The following is a 19,450-nucleotide window of genomic DNA, read 5'->3' as shown; positions in this document are numbered from 1 at the left end:
CTATATATATATATATATATATATATATATATATATTTCTTTATCATTTTTCCCCAAAAGAAATAGGAAATTTATTTACTGGGTAAAAGAATAATTTCCCTGAAAACCTCAACTCTTATGTCTCACTTAGAAACTTTTTATAAAGACAAGTCATAAAACCAAAGCGGCACAGAGAGACCCAACCAGTGATATGCTGTAGACACTGATACAGTCTTACAAGAGCTAAATTTTTAGGAACTTTGATAATCAATTATTAAAGACAGCTGTTAATTTAAAATTAATTATATGAACTATAAAGAAAATAAAGGTAATATACATTCAAAACTCATTAATTCCTACTTAATTTAATATTTCCTATAAAAATATTGAGGTTACTCATCTATATGGTGGAAATATATATTATGGTGTGCCGCTACGACTCTCATCCCAACTCCATGTTTCATGACATCACATTGGTAGTTTGAAATCAACCTTGGTGGGAGTATTTACACTATAGCTTAGCAAAGGCTAACAACTGGGGCTTTTTCTTTTACATAAAATCAATTTTTAAACAATTATGAACACATCAATAAATTCCACTCCCATTATTGGCATAAATGTATAAAGTTTGCTATTTATAGCCTTTTAGGAGGAAAAAATAACCTCATGACTTTTGCAGTAAAAGATGACTATTAAAACATCTAGTGATGAGATTTGGCCAGTCATTCTCATGGTTGATCCTAGAAACTATTACCAACTATCATTTATCAAATGTACCCTTCTAAGTTCCTTTAAAAGAAAAGAAATCAAAAAGAAAAAAGTAAAAGTCAAAATATTTCCTTCTTTCAGTAGGAATTGTGGTTCTAGATTCATAATCTCTTCTTTAGAAATTGTGTATGGGTCCATAGAATTGAGGGCCTATAAATGGACCTATTCTCTATCTTATTCATGTTTATAGGTCTTAAAAAAAGAAAATGTTTTTCTACTCATAAAGGCAGTTTCTTTTCATATTTTCTGAAACACAATGATAGACAAAGACACCAATAATTGAAATGATTTTGAAACCCAGGAAACAATAATAATGGAAGCCAATTTAAATTGAATGATGAATCTTCAAAGACAGTGATCTATAAGATGCTGTAATGCATGGCTATCATATCTGCAGGGTATGTGGGGATGATTTCTAATCATCTATTTGTTAAAGATTTTGGATATTAAAATTTTTTTAATAATTTGTATTGGAGTATAGTTGATTTACAATGTTGTGTTAGTTTCAGGTGTACAGCAAAGTGAATCAGCTATTGATATATATATATCCACTCTTTTTTATTTTTTTATTTTTCCCATATAGGTCGTTACAGAGTATTGAGTACAGTTCCCTGTGCTATACAGTAAGTACTTATTAGTTATCTATTTTATATATAGTAGTATGTATATGTCAATCCCAATCTCCCAATTTATCTCTCCCCTCCCCGTTTCCCCCGGTAACCATAAATTTGTTTTCTATAAACTTGCTAGAAAAATCAGTAAGTCATAAATACATAAAGTAAATGGTTTTATTGATACACCTCAGGTTTCCACATTATTTTTAGAGAAAAAACTAAGTTTGACCAATGGAGGGACCTGGTTTCTCCTCCATAGAATCAGCTTGCAACTCCCTGCCCGTAAGTCATTTGTTTTAAGAGGGCACTGTTACATATACTTATATATATTTTAAACCATCTTGGCCTTTTGCACACACAAAAAGGAAGTTTCCAGTTGAAGTATTTGATTGCTCTCCGAGAACAATAATATGTATTGAGAGGCATAGTTAGAAGACACTGGATTAAGCTGATAGTATCTAAGGATAACTCCCTAGTCAATCAGTTACGTTTCTAGAAGTTGTTCTGCTGACTAGGGTTCACTGATCTTATTAAACAGAATTCTAACTTCTTTCTTTGTAAGACGACCTAAAGGGAGCAGAGCTGAAGCTTCTCAGTCGGAAAAAGCACTTGTTCATGATTACCGGGCATGCCAGCTTAAGCACAATTAAATTTGTATTATGTATGCAAAACCAGCCCCAACCAGCTAGGCAGCTTGGTAGTCACCTGCATTATGTGATAGCAAGGAACACAAAAGAATTCCTTTAAACAATTGTTACATACTTCAGCCTGTTGTTCTTAAAATTCCCACTGTTGGGGGCTTCCCTGGTGGCGCAGTGGTTGAGAGTCCGCCTGCCGATGCAGGGGACACAGGTTCGTGCCCCGGTCTGGGAGGAGGATCCCACATGCCGCAGAGTGGCTGGGCCTGTGAGCCATGGCCGCTGAGCCTGCGCGTCCAGACCCTGTGCTCCGCAACGGGAGAGGCCACAACAGTGAGAGGCCCGCGTACCGCAAAAAAAAAAAAATTCCCACTGTTTAAATTACTGCATTGGATGAACCATTGTCTCCAGAGGAAAGTCTTAAGAATAAAAGGAAAGCTTTAAATGCATATCTAAATAAAGAAAAAAATGAAGACTGGAGAAAATAAGTTAAGAATTCACCTTAAGAATCTGGAGAAAAAAGGACAAAAGATAAACACAAAGAAAACAGTAAAAAGAAAATACAAATAGAAAAAGAAAAATTAATGGAAAGAAAGTTGGAAAGATACCATCACTAAACTATAAAAGCAAATGAAAACTGGAAAAATATTTGGAACTCATGTCATGATGGGCTTATTTGCAATTAGCAAAGTGCAAATTGAAACAAAATGTTGAGTTACCATTTTATATCTTTCACGTTGACAAAATTTTAAAGTCCTGATAATAACACGTTTGGGTAAGGATGTGGGATAATACAAAAGTTCATACACCACTATATAAATTGTACAAACACAATGGAAGCAAGTTTTTGATCTAATAAAGTCAAAGATGCCCTTCTCAGCAACTCAACAATTCTTCCTCTAGTCAAGTTCCATAGCATATTTTTTGCATATGTGCACAAGGGGACATGTACAAGAATAATCCTTGCTTGATAGATTAAAAGAACAACAGATGTGGAAATAAGTGTCTATCAGTTTGAGAATGGACAAAGATAAAGTGTTATACTTTTACAGTAAATCTTATATAGCAATTAATTAATTCACTAGAGCTATCAATATAAATATGTATCAATGTAAGTAAATCTCAAAGACATAATTTTAAGCAAAGAAAGATAAGTATGGAATGACATTTACAATAGGATTGTTATTTCCATAAAGTATAAAAACATGCAGATAAAGCATTATATGTTTAACATGATTAAAAAGTGCAAAATCATAGAAAGGATACAAGGCTTCGGGACTGACTACTTGTGGAGAGATAAGGACAGAAATGAGTTTCTGAAAGAGCATACAGGACCTCCTACTAAAAATATAATTTTTTTAAGTTAATATGGTTAAATGGTACATTTAACTAAATCTAATAATAGCTGCAGGACATTTGTTTTATTTTTTCTGTGGACATTTTGTGAGTTTTAAATAGCTCATAATAAAAAAATTTAACAGAATAATAAAATGCACTCTTTAGAGCGTCTCCTAAAATCATTTTAATCAGCAGTTACTCCTCACTGCTTTGAAAAAAACTGGGATAATTTTAGTTGATTTTGTCATGAATTTCTACATATTGTTAAATTCCTGTTTTTAAAACAAAATGTTTGATGTTATAACAGATCCTACTTTTGTCCTTAAAAGGACTTTAAGCAAGTTGCTTTTTCCTCCAAAGAAATATATTTATCAATTTTATTTGTACAGATCAAGAGCACACTTGAAAACACATATACATAACAGTCTTACATCTATGTAAACAAAACAGACATACATACACACATATGTACATACACATGCTCATACACATGTTCATTCACAGATACACACATACTTCTAATTTCCCATAGTATGTGGTATTACTGTATTTGATTGTAATAAGATTGAATAATTGTCATGCTTTTATTTTTTAATTGATATATACATATTTGAGTTTCTTCATATTTATGCTATAGAATCATGTTGTAAGACAAAAGTACCATAAGGTATGTCTCTGGCATTACTGGAACATCTGCTTACAGTTAAAACACCATTGGCATCTTTCACAATTTTACATTTGTTCGTGTAATTCATATTTAACCTGAAATCTCTTGGATTTGAATGAGTTTTGGAGGTCATCTGGGCTGCCACTTTTCTGATAAGTGTTTTGTCTTCTAATATTACAGTTCAATTTATTTCTTTTTAAGCATTTCTATAATCTATACTTACTACTCATTTTTAGCATTAACATACAGTTCCTTTTTAGAGAGGAAGTAAATAAACTACCCACAATGATTAATGACCTTAGAAATTTGCATATGCTGCATTAAGAATCAGTTTTAATAACAATATTCTCATGATAACATTCCATTTATGTTTCATACAAAATATGGCAGTAGTTCAATTTCTGTATGTAAACACAGTTTGAAATTTAGCAGAAAATTAAAGTATTAGGAAATGAGCTTTACTCCTTTTGTAAAATGGCCATCTAATAAGACCGATTTGTGGAACTGATATTGTGTTTAGTGATTAAGTTTTAGTGTTGCCTGAAGTGTTTCTCTTATGGCGAATGACAGAGAAAATAATTATAATGGGCTATGTCTTTGACAGAGTCTATAATCACTGAAATGGCAGCACATGATTAAATTTATGTTTAGATTGTAGAAATCATTGCTTCTTCAGAAGAGGACAAGTGTATTGATCTTCAAGAGTGAAATAAGGCAAGATGAAAGGAATAATTAAATCTGGCGGTATTGGTGTTCCCATCAATAGAACTTCAGTTATACAAATTACATCTTTCCTCACCTTGCCCCTCCTTCCTCTCTTCCTTAGGTTTTAAATTCAAGTCCCCCTGAGCAAAGTTGTGAAAAGGATTTTGTTTTCTTTTGCCTCGCCAAATCAGCCTCTTTCAACAGAGAAACACTCTAGTCTGGTCCCTGAATAAGGTAATCTTGTAATCCCTGTTTGGATGGAAATGTATACAGTGCTTAAACCTATTACAGTCTTTTAGCATACATCCTCTTTGGCCCTAAAAAGCCTGTGAGTAATCTAGGTGTTTGGGAAGGTAAACAATGAACTCATTTAGGCCAGAAAATACAATTTAATGTCAAGGCAGTCACTGAGGTACTGTAGGGTAGGGGGAAACAACTGGGGCTATGATCCTTCAAGATGAAAGAAAGAAATCCTTATGGCTTCAAGCCAAACCTTGTTTGGGATGAAAAACTCAGCATCTCTTTCCAGCAACTCTCATCTATTGGATTTCACCTAAAATGTCTGGGAGTGACTTAGAATATATAAGGAATTCTAAGAGGTGAGTACTTTTTTTCCTAGGATTCCTTTTGATTGGAAAAAAATGACTAAATTTAAAGGGAATCAGGAGTTACAGAGCCAGAAGAGAGGTCAGCAGGCAGCAGCTTGACCTCTACATTTGAAATTAACCCCTTGATTGGAACCAAGATGGCAGAGTAGAAGGACGTGCTCTCACTCCCTCATGTGAGAACACCAGAATCACAACTAGCTGCTGGACAATCATTGACAGGAAGACACTGGAACTCACCAAAAAAGATACCCCACATCCAAAGACAAAGGAGAAGCCACAATGAGACAGTAGGAGGGGTGCAATCACAGCAAAATCAAATCCCATAACCGCTGGGTGGGTGACTCACAGACTGGAGAACACTTATACCACAGAAGTCCACCCACTGGAGTGAAGGTTCTGAGCCCAACATCAGGCTTCCTAACCTGGGTTTCTGGCAACGGGAGGAGGAATTCCTAGAGAATCAGACTTTGAAGGCTAGTGGGATTTGATTGCAGGACTTTGACAGGAGTGGGGGAAACAGAGACTCTACTCTTGGAGGGCACACACAAAGTAGTGTGTGCATCAGGACCCAGGGGAAGGAGCAGTGACCCCAGGGGAGACTGAACCAGACCTACCTGCTAGTGTTGGAGGGTCTCCTGCAGAGGCGGGGTGTGGCTGTGGCTCACCATGGGGACAAGGACACAGGCAGCAGAAGTTCTGGGAAGTACTCCTTGGCGTGAGCCCTCCCAGAGTCTGTCATTAGCCCCACCGAAGAGCCCAGTAGTCTCCAGTGTTGGCTTGCCTCAGGCCAAACAACAAAGAGGGAGGGAACCCAGCACCATGCATCAGCAGTCAAGCAGGATTAAAGTTTTACTTTAACCTGATACGTTTTGCTCTATTACAAAGCTTATCATACTTTTCTGAAATGTAATAGTAAGAAGGTCTAGTAGTGGTCATTTGTCACCTGCATCTAAGCTCTCTTTCAATGTTTAGGAAATGCTTCATCATATAAGACTTGGTGGAATAAGAGCTCATTTCTCTGTCATGCAGTAGACCAGCTGTGCCCGCAGTGTCTTTGGAAGATTTGGATATGCCTGGATCAATTCTCCCTCAAAAGAGAATCTCAGGGAAGTTCTGCAGGTTAGGGGAATGAAGCCACACATATTTGGGAAAGTGGTTAGACTCTTGTATAGTCAGCGTTTATTTTTGTAACTAAAAATCTGACCATGGATTAATTGGTGACCATATGATCTGAGCAATTCATTGTAAACTGGGTTTTATCTAATACACTAGCCCATAAAATTAGGCAGACCCTTAATCACTCTATCATCAGGTGGAAGTGTACATAAAAGTTCTAGCTTTAAGCAAGTCCTGAAAGCACAGCTATTTTACATGAACATGAAACTTTCACTCCAGTGCAGCTAATCCTACAACATAGCCAAACTTCCTTCAACCGCTACCTATGAGTCAGTTCCTAGACTAGTTGATTGAGAAGGAAAACACTTGAGCTTCATTTATAGATGGTCTCACAGCTTAGGTTCTCCAGAAATAACTAGATGGAGTTTGTAATGCAGACCATTTATTAAGAATCAACACCTAAGAAAGGGAGGAAAAGCAGGATTGAGCAGAGGAAGAAGTCAAATGGTGATGGAGGAATAACAAAACTTGGTCAGCCCCATGGGGATCTCTACATCATAGTGAACAGCATTGCACTGCATTAGGCTAATGGCCAGGACTCTATACTTCCATCTCAATCAATCACTGGGTATGTGCTGCCCTGGGAAAGTTGTGCCCTCAGGGAGGGTGGCTTTTGCAACTGAGGCAAACCCTCAAGGAGCCAACATCTGGGGCCTATCTGGTGATGGATGAGGCAACTAGTCTTTCCTTACAAGGTTAAAATAATCCTCCTTGTAAGGCTGAACTTTAAGTGGTATATCTGATTGTTCACCTTTCCTTGAAGGAAATATGACCTTGTAAAGAAGACTCTTCATACTGGGATAACAAAATTGGAAGATTGTTGTCAAGGAGCTTGGATGAAGCATGGGTGGACATTTTGGGATTGGCTCAAAATGGAAGAACTTTGGTTCCAATGCAAATGTTAATAAAAAGGCCTCCTTGATGGGGAAGGCTTTCAATAATCAGGTGGACAAAATGACTCTCTTTGTGAATGTTGGTCAGCCTCTTTCCACAGTCACTCCAGCCTCTGCTCAATAGGCTGAAAAACAAAGTGTCCTTGGTGTCAAGAATAAAGTCATTCAGGAGCTCATTATGGACCACACCTCCCCAAGGCTGGCCTATTTACTTCCAGTGAGGAGTGAGCAATATGTTAGCAGCAGGAACCAATGTTGGGTGACCAACTCTTCCCCATCCTAATATGGGATAATATCTCAGGGGAGCCAGCCAACCAGTTGAAGTCCAATTATGCTGGATCCTTACCATCATGGAAGGAATGTCAGTTGGATATTGGTGATAGGTTTGCTTTCCCTGCTCATATCAGAATTACAATCTGAGGAATCAAAGAATACTTTATTAAACATTACAGCGCTCCCAACTAATGAATAGTCACTTTATAGAAAAGAGGCAAAGGCAATGGACTTAGGACTGCATTCACTAAAAGCAGTTGGACATGTAAAATTATGGTATGGCCTATTAAAGACTCAGGCACTGCTGCGGAAGCAAATTCTCTGAATTGTATCTCAATGTATAACACTAGTTCTTCCATCACCAGAATATATGGGTCTTGGAAACAAAGGTTAAAAGTGGGAGAGTCTTCTGTTAGTGTTAGACCTAGTCATCTAATGATCCACTTGAAAATTTTTGCTTTCCTTGCCCTGAAGCTTTGGTTTATCTCAATCCCTAATGAAGGAATGTTTCCGTCAGCACATGGAGCGCTTATCTTGGCTATCACTAAGTTTGCTGCTGCAAAATGGGAAAGGGGGGAGAATGGACAGGAACTGTAGAATTCCACATAATTATTTTTCCAGTGGCAAAATTTAATGCAGATCTGTACAAGAGTACGACAAAGCACTCAGATCCTTCAGTGATGACAGCTTAGTCAGAGAACCCTACCCGAGAGAGGTGGTGGCTGATAGCAAATGCCACGCAGAAATATTAATAAAGAGGGAAATCACACAAATTATTGCCTCCAAACCAACTTCAGAGGTAACAACTATGGCTCTTACCCATATTTATTTATTTGTTCTGTGTTGTATGTAATTATAATTTTTTTTTGCGGTACGCGGGCCTCTCACTGTTGTGGCCTCTCCCGTTGTGGAGCACAGGCTCCGCGTCCATGGCTCACAGGCCCAGCCGCTCCATGGCATGTGGGATCTTCCCGGACCAGGGCACGAACCCGTGTCCCCTGCATCAGCAGGCGGACTCTCAACCACTGCGCCACCAGGGAAGCCCTGTAATTATAAATTTGAACTTATTTTCTTCTTTCCTCTTCCTCTCCCCACTATCTTGTATAGATGTGCTAGTCAGCGGTGAACCTTCCAGTCTAGTCCATACATTGTAGATAGACTCGTGACAGAACTAAGGGAGAATGGGACATCACACAGTCACACATGACTTGTTGCTGGCACCAAAAATTGTGAATTTTACTCCTCTTGGGGAGAGGGTAAGAGTGTGTATGGCTGTATGAGATTTTTTGCATCATGTTAATGAAAGCACTTTCTAAAGTTTGTGTTTCTACTGTAGCATATCTACATGTTCCTAGAAACCTCATGTCCTGAAAAGTCTTTTACAAATAGTTACAGGGCTTATCAGAAAAAATAGATTGGAGCAAGCATGTAAAATCTGTGCAGTTTTGTAACCAGAGCAATAACAAGTACAACAGCTATTCTAGCCCAGTTTTTTTAAGATGTTGTAATTCCTAGTAAATACCACAGAATATCTTGGACTTTATTTTTTTTAATGGATTGTATGTAAGAAGAGGGTTGAGGCTGCTGATATCTGGAGACAAGGGCAAATGTACAAAGATTGGGCAGAAATCACACAATGAGCACTTGTTGAACAGAGTGCATGCCCAGAATACACAGGAGGGAGCATGTGAATGGGCACCATGTACAGTTCGGTGCTCCTCCACAGCCTACTGTGTTCAGCTGTGTAAACAGTCGCTAGTTATCAGCTGATGACACAAAACATTTGTACTCTGAGAAAAATCATAAGCAACTTCTGTGTTATGTTGACATCATTCTCTTATCAGTAAATCCTGTAAGCTCATTTCTTTATAAACATTCCAGAGCAGGCTGTGTAAATAAGGAAAGAAAAGTACAAATTGATTTTGGGTAACCAAAATCGGGGACTGGAATGGACATCACTGTGGTTGTCCTGCGTGCCAGTATCATTCTTAAATTTGGAAAATTCCACTACAGAAGCTGAACATGTCAGATACTCACTTTGCTGACTTCTCTTTTTCATAGGCCCAGGCACACAGACCCACAGGACCTTTTAAACCAAGATTAATAATGCAAAGAAAGAAGCAGAGACTGGGAGGAACTCTTTCAGGTGATTATGACAGCAGTTGAAGCAATGTCAGGTCACCTAGGGCAGGCAGCAGGAGTAGAGGTGAAAGTGCCAGCCTATAGTGCCTGGTACCAGATGTGTTTCCAGGGCAAGCTGCAGGGTCTAGTATTTGTGCCTGCAGCACAGACGCCCTTGCTGCTTCTATAGTGGTGTCATTTTGGACATTGTTTATGGCGTCTATTGACTTGAATTGGATTCTCTTTCTTTCTGGATGATTCTTTGAACTACTTTGTGTCCTTTAATGAAATTATTTCCCTGCTTAACTCAGAGAGCAAAGCTTTTGTAGCTTGCAACTGAGAGGAGCCTTGACTGTCACAGCCGACTAGACTGTGAACAACTTGAGAGGAAGGACTGTGCCTCTTAACCACTGAATCCAGAGTGTGTAACTTTGGGCCTGGAAGGCAGGAAGTGCTCAATAAGTGCTTGTTGTATGAATAAATGAAGAGATGATGTGAGTGTGAGAAATAGATTTGCCCTAAAAGCAATGAGATCCAAGTAATTAAAATAACTAATATATTAAAACTGGAATAACATTAAGATACTAATATGATCTTAATTATTACAATAAACGCATTTTCTAATATTTCTACATAATAGTAATCCCTTGCACAAATGACAGGGATTACTGCCATTTTACCTTAGATAACATTTCATATTAGCTCTGTAGTAAGAAAAGAAAACTTGGTATCTTTTTGTTTTTCCTGCATGATGCTAAGATGTTTATCATAGTTACCTTCACTATGCTCTCAGCTTCCCAGCATTCCCTTGGGAATTTTTCTAACTATTCAGACTATAAACCCCATCAAATAAAGAACAGTGATTCACTCTGAATTGTACAGTGTTCTGTGCAAACTAAAATCTAAATATCCTTAATACTTCAACCTTACATCTGATATTTTCAGAAAGGTAAAACAACTTAAAAAAGTAAGGGAATTCATAATAATTACAGAAGAAGAAGGAAGTAAAGAAATTATAGGTTATTGAGAGTTGATATTTACATGCAAGATTTCCTTGTCTTTTAAGTTTAATGCCTGATTAAGCAAATTATTATTATTTTTTTTTTTTGGTACGCAGGCCTCTCACTGTTGTGGCCTCTCCCGTTGTGGAGCACAGGCTCCGGACACGCAGGCTCAGCGGCCATGGCTCACGGGCCCAGCCGCTCCGCGGCACGTGGGATCTTCCCAGACCGGGACACGAACCCGTGACCCCTGCATCGGCAGGCGGACTCTCAACCACTGCACCACCAGGGAAGCCCTGATTAAGCAAATTTAATTCAAGATATCTAATGGCTCCAGCAGCCCTTCCTCAGTATTCCAACCAGAAGAGTTTGGACAAGCTTTAAAAAGCCAGCCTTTCAGATCTCTAGACCAGAAAAGGTCAAGGTAAGAAGACAGAGTTAGAAAGAACTATGAATGGAGTCTGGCTATAAAGATATATGCTGACCTGCTCTTTTGCATTAGCCAACAGCAGATGCCCAGATGCCCCTTGATTAGCTCTTTGTTTCACAAAAAGGAAGTTGTTGTTACTGTTGTAATCTTGACAGCAGACAAAAGGGCAGATCATATATATTAGCAACATACTTTTCTCCAAGATTTCTTCTTTTCCCTCAGAAATGGTACAGTGATATAAAGGAGGAGATACATGTATAAATACAATGCATTCATTTTGAATTTGGATTCAGAAAAATCAACGGACGTCACTTTGTTCCTCCCAGCCTAGACTGAAAGGTGCTTTAGTTAAGCAATTTCCCAGGGCTCCTTCTACATGTAAATGTCTTAGATTGCTATCCATCTATGAAAAAATAGAAAAATGAAAGAAGTAAAAGGAGTCTCCTCACATGGCCGACAGTCAATTTTCTACTACACTTTTCATTTTAAAAAGGTTTTATTGAGCCAGTTTCTAGTGCATTAACTTGGGAGACCTATTACATTTGAACAGGTTCCATGCTGGCAAACTGCATTTTGGAGTCACCAAGGATCCCTTGATGCTTTACCATCGGCTGACTAAATTAGTCTCCATTTCTATGGTTTTACACTTGGATTGACAGATGCACTACCTCATACTCTTGAACTACAGGAGTTGTTGTAGACTCTAAGAAATAGCATAGGGTTCATATTGGGAGTGCATTGGGCCCCAGGCTGCACTTAAGCAGATACTCATATGGTAAGGATCTTCCCTGGACTTTGGTAGGTTCCTCAGATATAAAGGAATCTCAAGGAGGTAAACTGGTTTGAAATTCTTCCTAGAGATACAACATTACTTGGGGGAAAAAGTGTTTCCTTTCTGTGTGCCAGAAAGTAGGCTAAGCACCAAGGAACACTTAAAAGAAGCACAGGTTCACTGTGAATGGCAGACAAAATAACTCACAGAGAATTCTAGAAAACACACCAGTCCGGCTGGAGCAGGTTCTACTAGAACCTGTCATTGTTCCATCCAGATCCCCTAGAATACCCATCATTCTGTGCATCCAAACCTCAGGTTCTGTGTGCTTTGCATTTAATGGTTTCTACCTGAAACTGTCTTCAGAGGATTGGCCATGGGCCACTGGAGTGGCTTTGCCTGCTGGTGCAGAAAATCAGAAGTGCCTAGTAGTTTTGCACCATCCACACCTCCCTCCTGGGAAGAGCCAACAGCCAATGATTGATTGGTGTGGGAGAATGAAAGTCCACCTCCCTTGCATGGAGGCAGCACAAACCTGAGGTAAAATTAGCACTCCAGAACTCCCCATAGGATTGAGCTAGGGCTTGAACCCTTGTTTGGCTTTTCCTCTCCCCTGTCCTTCTTCTCCCAGCTCTCTTGCTAGTTTTTCCTGAGTATACTTCTTGATAAATTACTTGCTCAGGAATCCTTGTCACAGGGCTTGCTTCTGAAGAATCTGACCTAATACACCTTATTGAGGAGTCAGGACTTGCTTTTGCCTGAAGGGGAGATAGTATTGGATTTGGAAGTGAAGAGGGAGAAGCATTCTATCCCTAAGAATGCAGAATGAACACAAGAAAAAGACCAGGCTGGAGTTTGGAATTGGCATGATATATTGGAGTGCAATGAAGAGAAAATTATGGCTGAATTAAAAAGTTATATAAGGGAAGATGGAGAAATGTTCCTTCGCCTCAATTCATTTTTCACTACCTGCAAGAATACACTTTTTAAAAACAAAATTTCCCTTCCTAATACTCATGATTTGATTTGTTTTTTTCTTCCCAGAAAACCTGGGAGATAAAATCACAAGTACTCATCTCAGGTTTAAATATGTGCAAAATTAATTATATTAGGAGACTGAGAGGAAAGAATTTCTCCCTGGCCCTTACTGTAGTGTGGACAAGAGATTGTTCTACGGACAAGAGATTGTTCTTCAGACAAGGGGACATAAGCAAATTAAAACTCTCTAGATTTTGTTATGCACATACCTGATATTGAATGCTAAAAAAAAATCAATGTTAATTTTTTTTAATTAAAACCCATAATTGTTGTTTAATCCTTAGCATGGCATGCAAGGGCTTTCACAGTCTGGCCCCATGCTGCATTTCAAGCCTTCTCTTCTGCTGTTTTCCTTCATTCATGTAATTGCTTGGTCCTTCACTGAGCTCCTTGCCATTATTTGAGCACACTATACTATTTCACATTCTCATGCTTTGCTCTGCTGCTCCTTGAGATGCCCTTCTACCTCTTCTCTGCCTGATAAACTATTGTTCATATTTCAATACCTAGCTCAAATTTCACATTCTCTGTTACCTTATCCTGCCTTTTTAGGCAGTTTATCATTTTTGTGTCTGTGTTGACCATACTTGGAATATACCTTCACTATAGCACTTAGAATATTACCTTTAAATGCAAACAAGTCTATAGGATCCTGGAGAAATGTGTGTATTCCATTTTTGTTTCTTCTTCCCATTTTAGTGACTGGCACACTCCTAGATCTCCATAATTGTCTGCAGACTTGGAAATGAATTGAATAAATTTGAGTGGATAAGGTAGAACCAAATTGTAAGACCTCTTGGATGGTAACCTAACTTGAACTGTAGCCTAAATATAGAGTGGAACATTTAGAATTCTTTGATTAAGAAATTATTTGATTAGATTTTTTTGGTTTAATGAAAAAATGTGTGAGATAATAAAACCATCACTATTTGCTCCATGCCTGCAGCCTCTAGATCCTGCTGTGTGTTTCCAGCAGCCAGGAAGAGAGGATACCCAAACTGGTCAACACAATTGTGACTAGTTTAAGCATTTCTTATTTCATATATTCAACAACAGAATTGAGAATATAAGAGGATTCCTAAAAGTATGGTGGTTAAGAACAAGGAGTTTAAATCTGAGAGATTTAGATGGAAATACTGACATCGGCAGTTACAACTGTATAACACTTTGGGCAAGTTATTTTTCATTAGTGAAATAAGGATAAAGCACTGACCTCATACAGTTGTAAAGAATAGTACTCTGCCTCAAATATTAGGTGTTATAAATGTCAGTATTATTGAGGCTTTCTCTAACAATTATTTCTCCTTTTTTTCAGGAAGGATTTTCCCAGGATGCCCCATTGAAAACGTACTAGCATTGTTATTCCTCTAGGAGATGGGAATTCCAGATTGAGGGACCAGCCATATGGAGGCATAAAAGCACGTGGTATGTTCACACAGTGAGTCTCATGACTCACTTTTCTGCTCCTACCCTTACATCCCTTCGCATAGACTGAAGCAGTAGCTAACCTAGGTCTGAATGGCTCAGGCCTCAATGTCTCCTGGAAATATTATGGGCTTTCTGGGCCTGACTTAGCTATCAGAATAGCCTCAAATCACTGACTGGTTTTCAACTCCTCCTCTACTCGGCTGCAGAGACCTGGCGGTAAGATCTGATTGCCCTAGGCAGCAACAACATGCCGGGTCCTTTTGTGACCTATGTAACATCTAGGCATTTGTAATCACCATAGGATCATATGTATTTCTTTTCAAAAGACTGTACTCTTAGGACATGGAATCTCATCTCTTCTATTTTTAATTTTTATTATCTACAGAGATGAATATTACACAGCATAGCCAGGAATTTTTAAATGTGAGGAAATCTCTTGATTCAACCATTCTGATCAAGTGACTAACAGGGGCCCCAGGTTTTCCCAGAAGGCTTATCTATTTCTCAGAGTCTTCCACATTAGGAAAGAAGCTTTAGCATAGCCTAAACTTTTATGTTCCTCTCTTCTTCTTTTCATGTACTTTCCATCAATTTAAGGCCAAGGCTCTTGGCTGTTGAGAAAACAAAAGTATTATTCTGGTTCCCAAGGCTCTCCTTTATTTTATGTAAAAATTGTTTTCTGTTAAGGCCCAGCCACACACTAGAGTGCTTTCACCTACTTCTGGTCATAGAATTCCCCTGTGACCATGGAGCTCCATGTCCTCAATTGCTTCACCTCTTCCTCAGCAAGCCCATCCTGCACCTCAGGGCCTGCAGTCATCATTGCTGCAAAGGCCAGCTCCACCTCCTAGACTCCCCATCTGGGATTTCCAACTTCTCCTTGAGCAACATGGACAGTGACCCGCCCTCCTCAGTAAATCACTCCTCTGGATACTCATTTCCTAATATTCTCTCTCTCTCCCTCCCCCCCCTTCCTCCCCCCTCCCTCCCCCCACCTCTCTCCCTCCCCCCCACCTCTCTCCCTCCCCCCCACCTCTCTGTCTCCCCCCCACCTCTCTGTCTCCCCACTGCCTCGCCACACACACTCATATAAACACAAATATCAAACACGTGTGAATGACCCCTCCACGGAGAGCGTATTTTTCCCATTCTGTCACGACCATAGAGCAAGATTCACAATGTTTTTTTATTTACACACACAAAAACTCTATACTTGGATTGATGAGAAATACAAATTTAAAATCCATAGGGGTTATGGGATATATATGGAATAGTTGTCTTATAACACATTTGCAACATTTCACCCACAAATTAATCATTAGGTATTTCTATATTTATCCACAAGTTCCCTCACCTGCCACTCACTACCACTACTTAATCTGTCTCCTTATGAGAGCTTCCAAAGCTCCCCTGACCACAGTCCTTTGCACCTTTCTTCCTTCCTGACCTCGCTACAGCACTTACCATTTCTTCCTCATGTATTTCCCTCCTCCAAACATGCATTCCCAAGCCCTCTTTTAATAAAATTTTTAAGTTTGCAAAAGATCCTCCAGTCACTAGGATGCACCTGCCTTAGAAAACAGATAAGAAACTATAAATGGTACATTTTTTGTATTGAAATTATTTTTTTCCTGCCACACAAAGGCAGCTGACTGAGATTTTAGTACACATGCAGATAAACTAATGAGTAAGGTATCCAGAGGTTCAGGGAGTTGTCAGCAAGTGACTGAGGTGGGTTTTTTCCCCCAATTTCTCCAGCTTTCTCCAAATTTCCCCAATTGATTTGGTCATTTCCATCTAGAATTAGCTTTATAACATTGAATGTCAAATTGCCTAAAACTGAATTTACCCTCTTCACCCAATTTGCTCTGCTAATCAGTTCCCATTTATAACATTTCCGTTTTCCTTGGTCATTCAAGCTTGGAAGCGGAAAACAATCTTTGGCTCATCTCTATTTTTTATTTTCTATACCCAATCTATCACAGGTTAATTCTTCCTAAATGTCTCTCAATATGAAATCCTTTCCATTTTCAGTATGCTGGGCTATTTAAAACCCTCAACACCTTCTACCTGAGAAGTATAAACCCTACTAACATGTCTACCACCCTCCAGTTCCAATTCTTCCTGCCCATTGCTGACAGATGAATCTTCTGAAAAGATCACTTTCTTAATGACATTTCTCTGTTCAAAAATCTCCAGTGGCTCCCCAGTGCCTACTTGTTACATTAGTAAGAACAGTTAGCATCATTAATTACTCTCCAGTGACTCTGATTCAAACAAAGGAATGGGAGTTAGAAGTGGGTTTGGCCCATTACAGGAACCTGGAGGTATCACATGTTGCTCACATACTAACTGTCTTCTAGAAGTACTTGGTCAAACAAGAAGAAAAAGGAGAAAGGTATATGGAAGGGAGAAAGAAGAGAAGGAGGGAAGAGAAGAAAAGGGACAGAAGGGGGATGGGAATAAGAAAGGAGGGACAGAATTTGGATGAGAGGGAGAAACTCACCTACAGATAATACATAATTGCTTTTTTTCCAGACTGCTTTCTTCCTTTCAACATCTGGATTTCTCTTTCTGTGTATGGCCAATTTTTAATGAAAAACAAGTTTGTTCTAAGCCAAAAAAAAAAAAAACAACAGTAAAACTCATGAGACTAAAGAAAAAACACATGATTTGCCTTGATTTTTATGCTTTTCTGGGAGATATTAATCTGAGATAGCTCTCTCTATTCCAATTTTCCAATTTAGATGGGGGAAGTGGAAAAGTATTTTTGTGGCTTTCTCTCATAAAAGCCAGAACATCCTGTATATTTGAACCCTACATGGCTCAGATGTGGTGCTTAATATTTTTTTTCTCTTCTTTTAAGATTTTTTTCTACCACCTTTGCTTATGTGTTGATTAGTATGTCAAAGAGAATATTGAGATTGAGAAATGGTAGTCTGTGTTTAAGATGCTCTATTGGCACAAGATATAGAAAGTAAACAATTTTAAAACCAGTAAGTAAGCTTTCTCAATTAATCTATGCTTTTAAGAGTGAATGCAGAGGCATAACTGAGAGAAGCATATTAACGATCAAAGTATCCTTTGACCAAAAACAATTTTGTTATAAAGAGGAAGAAACAGGCCTTCCCTGGTGGTGCAGTGGTTGAAAGTCCGCCTGCCGATGCAGGGGACACGGGTTCATGCCCCGGTCCGGGAAGATCCCACGTACCGCGGAGCGGCTGCGCCCGTGAGCCATAGCCGCTGAGCCTGCGCGTCCGGAGCCTGTGCTCTGCAATGGGAGAGGCCACAACAGTGAGAGGCCCGCGTACCGCAAAAAAAATAACTAAATAAAAAAAAAAAATAAAGAGGAAGAAATAACAAGTAATTGCTGCTAATTTGAATACTGAGTTTGGTTCTTTAAGTCACCCTGTAGAAAATCCATTGGGAAGTAGACCCTTATGTGAAGGAATTGAGTTAAGGTCTTTTAATTGAATTTAACCCATGGGAAAGAGCATAATTAGCTGTTTCTAACGCATTTGACCTGAAGATGCTTGAATCAGCAGATAATTGAATGTATTAAAAGAAGTAGCAAATTCTGAGACTTAGTTGTTGGAGTAGGGGGAAAAAAGAAGTTATTTATCGTTTATTCAAGAGAGTTCATACAAATGTAGAAGAGGGGAGAGGAGCAGGCAATTACCAACCATCTCAGGTGCAAAACTGTTCATCTTCACATGGTGGCTCTCAGGAAGAGAACTGGGCAGCTCAGGACTTGAGTCTATTTTGTTACTCCCACACAAGATCTCCATCTGAATGCCAAATAAATTACCACTGAAAATAGAGTGAAGTACTCACAGCAGTAGAACGTACCAGCTGGACTGATGCCTGCATCACAGATTAACTCTGATATATTGGGCTTTGGTATGTTTCTGTGTTGTTTCTGAGGGCACATATATCCAAATCTAAAGGCTAACAAGCTGTGCTCAGATGAAGTGCTACTGAATAAGTACTTGAGTCATATGGTGCTTACACAAATCTGAGTAAGGCATGGTCTCCTTTCAAAGGAAAATGTCTCATGAACTCCAAGTCCAAAATTACTTTATTATTATGTTACTTCAATGTTAATACATGTGAAATCTATGAACTTAAATATATATTCTTATGCTTATCAATTCTTATATAATTTAAAAACCAAAGTAGTTTATAAAATAAATATAAACAATGAATCAATAAAATTCAAATTAACAAAATTTAATGTGATGGATGATACTGTTTTGCTGAAAATGAATCTGCACTCCAAACCCAGATATGCTGTTACTACTATGACACAGATTCTATTGAGTTTGCCATGCCTAAACTACTGAGTGCCTTGTGTTCGTTCAATTCTCTGTCACTCCTCTTTATTTGAATTAAAGCAACACTGACCTTCCTATTATACGCCATGAAGAGATTTGGCTTGCATTTCCATTACTACATCATTTAAGTATTAAGTCAACCTTTTCTTCTCTCTTATTGGTTCTGGATAATTAATGTAGTAATATAGATCTGAAAAAAACTAAAACAAACATAAACATAGATGCTGAATATGCTGTGTAGTATGTTTTATTATTTTGTGCTCTCAGCAGATATAGGAAATAGTTTCACTCCTCATTCGTTTATGCATTCATTCATTCAACAAATACTGTTTGCTATGTATTTACTGCAAATGATGATGATGATGAATGATGAGAATGATGAAAACGATGATGATAATGAGGATGAGGATGACGATTAAAACCACACAATTCCTAGTCAAGAAAATTAAAAATCTAAAACTAAATATTCAGCAATGAATATATCCAAAGAATTACAATTTTAGGCTATGTTAAAGTCATTAGAGCAGTGCATGTATAGGGTTAAGAAAGTTTGAAAGTAGCAGAGCACATGGATTGGAAAAGGAAATAGGGCTCAGAATTAAAAATAATTTAAACAACAATGATGATGACAATGTTTTACGCAAACTATTGAGTGTCTATCAGGTTC

At 38.4% G+C, this 19,450-nt stretch overlaps 1 pseudogene across 1 annotated transcript in view; it reads right to left on the bottom strand.

Moving 5' to 3' along the window:
• LOC309819278 (gem-associated protein 2-like) overlaps window positions 1-15,269 on the bottom strand; it is a 38,444-nt pseudogene extending 23,175 nt beyond the window's left edge. The window contains exon 1 of the transcript in view: window positions 15,169-15,269. The product of the transcript in view is annotated as a gem-associated protein 2-like (transcript). The remainder of the gene's footprint in view (window positions 1-15,168) is intronic.
• Window positions 15,270-19,450: the final 4,181 nt, after the last annotated feature.

The sequence above is a fragment of the Grampus griseus genome (genome assembly GCF_964374135.1).
Source record: "Grampus griseus genome assembly, chromosome: 2".
Taxonomy (NCBI): Eukaryota; Metazoa; Chordata; class Mammalia; order Artiodactyla; family Delphinidae; genus Grampus; species Grampus griseus.
Note: the sequence above shows the minus strand (reverse complement) of the source record. Positions and strands in the feature narration are given on the sequence as shown.